The sequence below is a fragment of the Cydia strobilella genome, chromosome 14 (assembly GCF_947568885.1).
Source record: "Cydia strobilella chromosome 14, ilCydStro3.1, whole genome shotgun sequence".
In the NCBI taxonomy this organism is placed as follows: Eukaryota; Metazoa; Arthropoda; class Insecta; order Lepidoptera; family Tortricidae; genus Cydia; species Cydia strobilella.
Window position 1 is genome coordinate 5089862 of NC_086054.1, and position 8029 is coordinate 5097890.

The window sequence follows — 8029 nt, forward strand, 5'->3', positions numbered from 1 at the left end:
GACACCAATGACTTCTAAAGTCTACGAAATACCATGCACGTGCACCCGATAAAGGGCACAGAGCCTGGACAAAAGTGCTCCGTGACCGCTGGAAAAAATGACATTAGCCATAATGTTTACAAATTGTGTCACATTCTTACTAAGTCGTTTCCAAATAATAGTTTTTTTGGATGCTCGACTTTTTTAATTACTGCAAACTATTTAGCTGACCGTTGCCGGCCCACAAGCACGTTGTCAGAAGACATTTGGGAGGGAGCAAGGGCCGAGATGAAACACACAATCGCCCAGAATGAATGCTACAAGGAAACGTTCGCTAATTTGGTGGAAATGTCATTGCCACCAAATCATCAACAAGTGATATGGTACGAGCACCAACAACAACCGACCCAGGTACCATTACAATCCGAGTCACAGACAATATTTTCATCCCAATTCGAACAACAAGCTCCGGTTGAGTTGGAACAACCCGTACTGGCCGCGCAGATGCAGTCTGAACAAGTGCAGCCCGATATTAATTCACAAATGTTTACTGAAACCATACCGTCGACACCATACATCCCTTATCGGAGTGTAACGAATACCTCAGGTATACCCGACGATCTGATGGAAGACATACAACCACCACTCGCTTATCACTATGTACCCACGGCGATACGCCCCCCGAAGCTCTCACGCTGGCATCTACAGACCGCTCTGAACCGGAACCCCCAGCAAATCCAGCGGACTCCGACAATGATGACAGCAAAAGCAGTTCTTCCAGTAGTAGCAGTAGCGACTCGGACAGTGACGAGTTAAATTTTAAAATTATACGGCTAAAGAGCAAAAGGGTTTGTTTCGAAACGTCGTTTGAGAAGTTAAAGAGCAGTGTTCGTGATTTGACACAGACACGTTCACAGGAAACGCAAACCGAAATGGATGGCATCATCTTCAACAAGTTAACCTCGTAAGGCCCAACGTCCTATTTTTAGGACTGAGAAATGTAGTCCTTCAGGCCCAAGCAACTATCTAAATTTATCAATTAGCGGCCCAGAGTCCTAAAATTAGGTCATTCACTTCTAACACGTACCGATCCTAAATCTTTGCGTGTAAATGAACGTTTGTTTCTTAAATATGACGAGACTGACCGTAGATATATGATTACCGGTCAGTTTGACGTTTGACAATCAAATGTCAGTCTTTTGGCACGCGGATGTTGGGAAGATGGCGTCCTCGCGAAAACGTGGTAAGTACATCCGTTTTTGTCACCAGAATCTTAAATTATTTTAACCTAAATTTAATTAAAATACTTATTTAAGCTTTGTATTATGACAATCACTAAAAAATTTGTTTCGTTGTGATTTATTTCGAGCAGGAGACGCGCGCAAATTTCGATGTCCTAAAATTAGGTCGATGGGACGTTATTGCATTAGTACAATACAATTGTTTTGTCATAAATTTGGGAGTTCGGGCGTTTATTCCGAGTGTTGCATTGTTACAGGCTTGATGGATGCAGAATTAGAAAATTATTTCATTCTAAACGAATCCGACTTAGAAATAAGTGATTACGATGATGACATACTTGATGCGGATTTTAAACCCCCGATACGTGATCAGCCTTCTTACTCCTCATCTTCGTCATCTGAAGATGAGAATGAACTAGTTCCTCCAGAGACTCAGATGGTTACTGCTTCGGTTGGAAATAAAAATGTAACACCTGCAGAATCTCACATTTCACGCCGTTCTCGTGGAAATTCAAGGACTCGAAGCTGCTCACGTGTTCGTGGTCGGGGAAGGTCATCGCGTGGACGCGGAAGGTCTCAAAGCATGTCCCAAGAAAATCATTCTGTTGTTATCCAAGATATTTCAACTAATGAGTGGACAGAAGGAGAATTCATCCCCAAGTGTATTCCATTTACACAACCAGCATATTTACCAATAAATACAGAGTACTACCTATACATAAATAAAAATAATTATGAAATATGTATGTTCGTTTTTATTTAATGATTCACAGCTATTTCATTGGTTCATTTATGCAAATGTAGTGACTAGATAAAATAACAAATATTCACAAAATATAATCCCAGTGACCTAAAAATAGGACATTTTTTTTCGATTAATTTTACATTAATATTATTCATAATACTTACATTTACAGTCCTTCATAAGACTTCAGCTAAAAAAAATCCAATTTCAGATTTTATAGCAAGTAGAAGGTCTGGGCCGCTAGTATATGTGCCTAAAATTAGGCCGTTGGGTAGATATGATAAACGTCCTAAAAATAGCTTGGGCCTTACGAGGTTATCTGAAATATGTAAGTTAGTTTATCCATTAGGCATTCCAAACGGATAGAAGCGCGCGGAATTTTAATTACTTAAAACTAAACGTTAAGAACGGAACATTCCGCCCACCAAAATACCAATGGGATTTTCCCGAATGAAAACGTTACTTAAATATTAGTAAGACTACGATGTACGAAACTAATCTTAAAACTAGGGAACGCTGTTCGGTGTGAGTGATTATTCGGATGGAAGAGGACATAGTTTGACCAGTGTGCTGGAGACAACACCGGGAACTTTTTTGGGCACCACAATAAGTAGGGAGAACAAAAGGCAGAATAAAAAACCAGACTATAGGTACAGCCAGCTTCAAAATATCTATGTTTATAGCTTTCTCAAAAATATGTCAACGTCGACTCCATTGCACTAACAATGGAGGCGATGTAGAGCTAAACCAAGAAAAGCCTACAAAGATCTTGGACAGGACACGCAGCGCAGGTGCTATTTTAAACGTCAAACTTTTATGAAATTATGACGTATAACCAACACGGGCACTGCGTGTGCTATCAAAATCTCCGCAAACCCTTCCTGGTCTAACTCTAGGTAACTAACGAGACGCCCAGAGCGTGCGGATCGACCGCTATCGATTTAAATCGATTTTTATGGAATAAACTTCCAAACCTAAGTGTTTTAGTGTTAAACGTGCGTGACAGAAGACCTAAGACTGTTTAGCGTACCGCCGGCCGGTGTGTGGAAAAGTAAAAGGTGTTGAACGTTGAGAAGAACCAGTCGCATCGAGAGGATTCCGCCATTGCTGCAGCATTAAGGTCCCATCGGCTACTCTATCTTGTTGTACCGTTTGTTATCGGCGAGTGTAGATATTTATGCTCGATCCAAACTGTTGCGAATTGGCTTTGCATCTTACCCAAAACCGCGCTATTTTGCAACATTTTATTGGTTAGTCCCTAGAACTATGGCCGAATTGGCGACAGCCCTGGAAAAATCACGGCCAGTTTTCCAGGCTGTATATAAATAAAAATAGGCACAGTGGAAGCAGCAGGCGGGGGCCTGGCTGTGATACTGGGCACGCCAGGGTACAAAAATATCCTGGCGGCTCCTGACACCATCCTTTACTTTATAAAAATGTTGCGCCTTCGATGAGAAACTGGAGGCGCGCTAATCAGCCACCAGTACCAAGGACTATGGCCGAATTGGCGACAGCCTTAGAAAACCAAGGCCAGTTCTCAAGGCACTACATCGGCACAGTGGAAGCAGGTTAAATAGGTTCCAAAAATCGACTATGTCACCTCTGTCACAACTCACCTCGGTCTCCCCTACAGGTATTTAATTTGACCTTAGGCTCACTGATTAAAAGCATCAGTGGTAACCTAGACTATACTGCCGCAATAAAAAATGATAATGCTATAAAAATACTACAAAATAATGACGATACCTTGTCTAAAAAGTTCAATCAGCATATTAGTCTACTTAAAAAATGGATTTTCGAACAAAATTAAACTTTGTCGACAATAGTCATAGATCAACGAAAGCTAAATATTAAAGGATTGTTAGTATCGAGTAATAAATAGTACCTTGACGAATAACGATAAGCTAATTCATTACGCACATCTTAATCAGCTTTTTAACATCATAGCGGATAACGCTAATGATTTGTATTCAGAGATGTTACGCATAGAAAACATCTTAGCGAATAGTAAAGTAAGTAACCTGCACCATTCTATTTTAAGTATAATACTCAATAAGAGACATAATACCCACCCTTTGTGCGTAAATTAGTTCGAAATGGAGGACGAATTCCTTCTGTGCAAACAAAATTAAATGCCGTACAATTGATCTTGAACGGCAGCGAGGACTCCCTGGGGGATACGTTGATGTCTCTTATGTTGGCCGGCCTGAAAACTTGGGAGATAACAAATCAAGTTCTGGAGCACTTCACTGAAGAACCCTCAGACAGCCAAAGGAAATACCAGGCGGCAAGTGAAATCCCGCGAACGACTAAATATTGGAGCCAAATTGCGGGAAAATGAGTTTCACCCATACAATCTCACCAAAGTACACGACATGCTTGAAACAAGACTAATGCACCACTGCGGGCATTTTGTGAGTGACTAGTAGAAAATAGAGAACGCCAAATCTTGTGGACAGACCAGGCGTCACTCCAAAGCAACCGAAAATCCGCACGCAGAGAGTCACACTTCCAGCATTGGTTTAGCAGGAATGTGTGGGCTGACATTCTGTAGGATAAAGTATTGGGATCTGTCTTCTTAGAACCCACCAACACGTCCCACAAAGACAGGGGTGGACACACGGTCAGCCAAAAAAGAGCCAGACCCGGGTCACAAGAAGGAACCTCTACAGAGGGGATACAACATCTACAATTGGACATGCTGAGGTCCATGGCTCAGACTCACTCGGAAATCCTACTGGCTATACAGACCCTGTCTGCCAAGCATGATGAGCTAAAACTCGCCGTCACGTCCAAAATAACCGACCTGGATATAAAGGCTGCAACGGCCACACAGAGGATAGAGTCCCTGCAGACCGCGAGGAGGGACGGGTTCCTGAACACCCTCATACCTCCTGCGTCTGTCCCTCCCCTTATGGCCATTCCACACTTTGTCACAGACAGGAGCAACACCATGTTGCAGCCATCAGGGTCAAGAAAACCAGCCCCGGGCAGTGTTGAGGAAGACATCAGATTCTAAGATAATTACCAAAAACAAAAGGATAGGTGTAGCGATTAAGTTTGTTTTTTTATTTAGTTTTATGTTTAGATTATGTGTTATTTCCCTTAATAAAGGAAGAGAATATAGTCTTGTAAAAACAAAATATCTTAAACATTTCAGAAGCATATTGTGAACCCAAATGCTTGTTATGAGTCACTTTTTAATTAAGACACATTTAGCAAGTTGTACAGTTGGTTAAATACAACTAGACTTTTGTAATTATAGATAAGACAAAACAGATTTAATTTTCATGAAATAAACACCACTAGCCATGTAGTATAACTAGTAGGTATAGTACAGCATGCACAATATCATCCCTGTTACCAAGGAAGAACCTTCCCACATAATTTTATTAAGTTTTTTATAAGTAATTTGCTTTGAATTTGAAACCCAGTATGAACATGGGTGAAGACAAACTTATAAACACACATATTGACCATTTCTAAATGATGCAACAAACAAACAACCATCTCAAATACTTAAACAGACAGGAGACACCCTTGAAAGATTTCAGCAGATAATCGAATTTAAACTATCGTGAGACATATTAACTTAACTAACATGTCGCGCGAGTGACTAAAAACACGTGAGTGAAACCGCTATGTTAGTTATTTCAGCAGATGCTTAACTGCAACAAGAAGTACTTTTCAACTTTTAAGAACATATTTACTATTTCAACTAAACTGAGTTTCAAATATTAAATCCATGAAATGTGGCAATGTGAACTTCCCAGGACCCCAAATCTTTTTCACGCTTATATTACATGTAAATAATGCAGAGTATTAGGAAGGTTAAATTATTAATTGGTAACAAACTTCTGGTGTAAAATTGTAAGGTAAAGCCCAAGAAAATGACGATGTTACAGACGAGTTGAACTACCCACCACTTAACGAGTAAAAATTCGCGTTGTAAAGAGCTAGCAAGAAATTCAACGCAGAATCATTGCGACACAAACCTAACCAAGTTCTTGAAATTCGTGTGCACATTTATTTTCTGTGCAGAAACCTCTCAGCGATGCACTTACACTAATTGCAGCGGTGAAAGCGAACATGACCTATTATTAAGATCCCACTCTAAAATTATTGACAAAACAGCACAAACACAAAAAACAAATAGAACTACACCGACTTATCTCAACAGACTGGAGAATACGAAACATTCAAGAGATGAGTATCCCTTTGTGAGGCTGATGCAATATAAGATATTAAAATAATATGTATGCAAGGCACTAGAGTGACGCTCGAACTACGCTTAAAACACAAGTTCTTTTATGCTTTGCTCTGAAGTCTTGAATCAGTCTGTCTGCTGTCATGCTGTGGAGAATTCAATTTATTCAATGCCAATCATGCCGGCCGTTAATGGCGGCCTAGCGGGTTCGCGTTCGGGTTTGACGTTGAACTTTTTTTAAATGAGGTGATGTTGCCACACTACAAAAAAAATTGATAGGGGAATTTGCACCTATTATCAATTTTTTCGGAACTTATATAGCTCGCTGCAGACTACGCGGCGCAAAGCCGCGAACGCGAGTGTGAAGTCGATATCACTGCTTAGCGAACTAGAATCCACACTCTCGTTCGCGCTCGCGGAGGGAGCTTAAAGCCGTAACAGACTAAGGCGCCATACGCACGACAGCTTAAAAAGCGTTACTTATGAGTGCGTCCCACACGCAACGCTTTTAAAGCTCTCGTCGAATGGGGCCTAATATCGCACCGCACCACGACCTTAGCTGTCAAAATATCCCTTTCTCGCTCTAACTTATAGCTAGCTGTGTCCTAAGGCCTCATTCGCACGAGAGCTTAAAAAGCGTTGCGTGTGGGACGCACCCATAAGTAAGAGCGAGAAAGAAATATCGCTTGAGAGATATGGGTGCGGTGCGTCACACACACAACGCTTTTAAGCTCTCGTGCGTATGGGCCTAACGCCGTACGTGCGGCGACCACCTTACACACTACCGATACGTGCGCCGCACTGCCCCAAGGTAGCGACCTTGACGCGGTGCGGTGCGGTAGTCTTCTATGACTTTTATAAAACTGCATCCTTAGGCCTCATACTCACGAGCGCTTTTTCAACGCGCGTTAAAAAAGTGCTTGAATCTCCCTTTACGCTAATTTCCATTTAAAAGAGAAAATCCAATAACGCTTGATAAAAAGCGCTACCGCCATCGTGTGAATAAACACATATTTCCATTTGTGTCATTCAAACGCTTTTTTAACGCTCGTCGAAAAAGGGTCATCAACTCATCACTCGCCACTTGACTAAATTACTGACGTAGTCCGAACTATCCTAATAGCGGTAACAGACTACCGCACCGCACCAAAGTCATGGTCTTCTCGCTCTCACTTATGGTGGGTGTGGCGCACCAAGGTATCGATGCGGCGCGGTAGTCTGTTACGACTTTTAACGCTCGTACGGCGGACCACCTTCTACACGATCCAGCAGTCCTCGGACCGGAATAAGATCGCGATCCGGTACGACCGTCTGCCAGACTTATTAGGCCTCATTTAGGCCCCATACCCACGAGAGCTTAAAAAGCGTTGCGTGGGGGACGCACCCATAAGTAAGAGCGAGAAAGCGATATCTCTTCTGTAGTGTAAGATATATGATTCTTTCTGTCTATGTATGGATGGTATAGAAAGGATGCCAATCTCTTATGGCAGAATTGTTGCAAAAGTGACCGCTTTCAGCTTTAAACAATAGTTCCTAATCTCTTCGGTGGCGCTAGTTAGGCTCTGGGACGTGAGTATAACATGTAAGGCAACAAATAACCCGCCCAAATTACGTAGGTTGTTTTTGGTAGTATTTCGGTGTATGGTGGCGCCGCCTAATTACTGTTTTTTGATGGACACTTTTCATACATAGAGATTTGGCTCCTTATGTTTGAAATGAGACAGTCCTTTGACAAGTACATATGTGCGAAGTACGTGGTGGGGACAATACAAACGAAGACAACGCACTATGGAAGGTAAAGGCACGCACGATGGCAAAAATAACAACTACGGATGGTATAGAAAAGGATGCCAATCT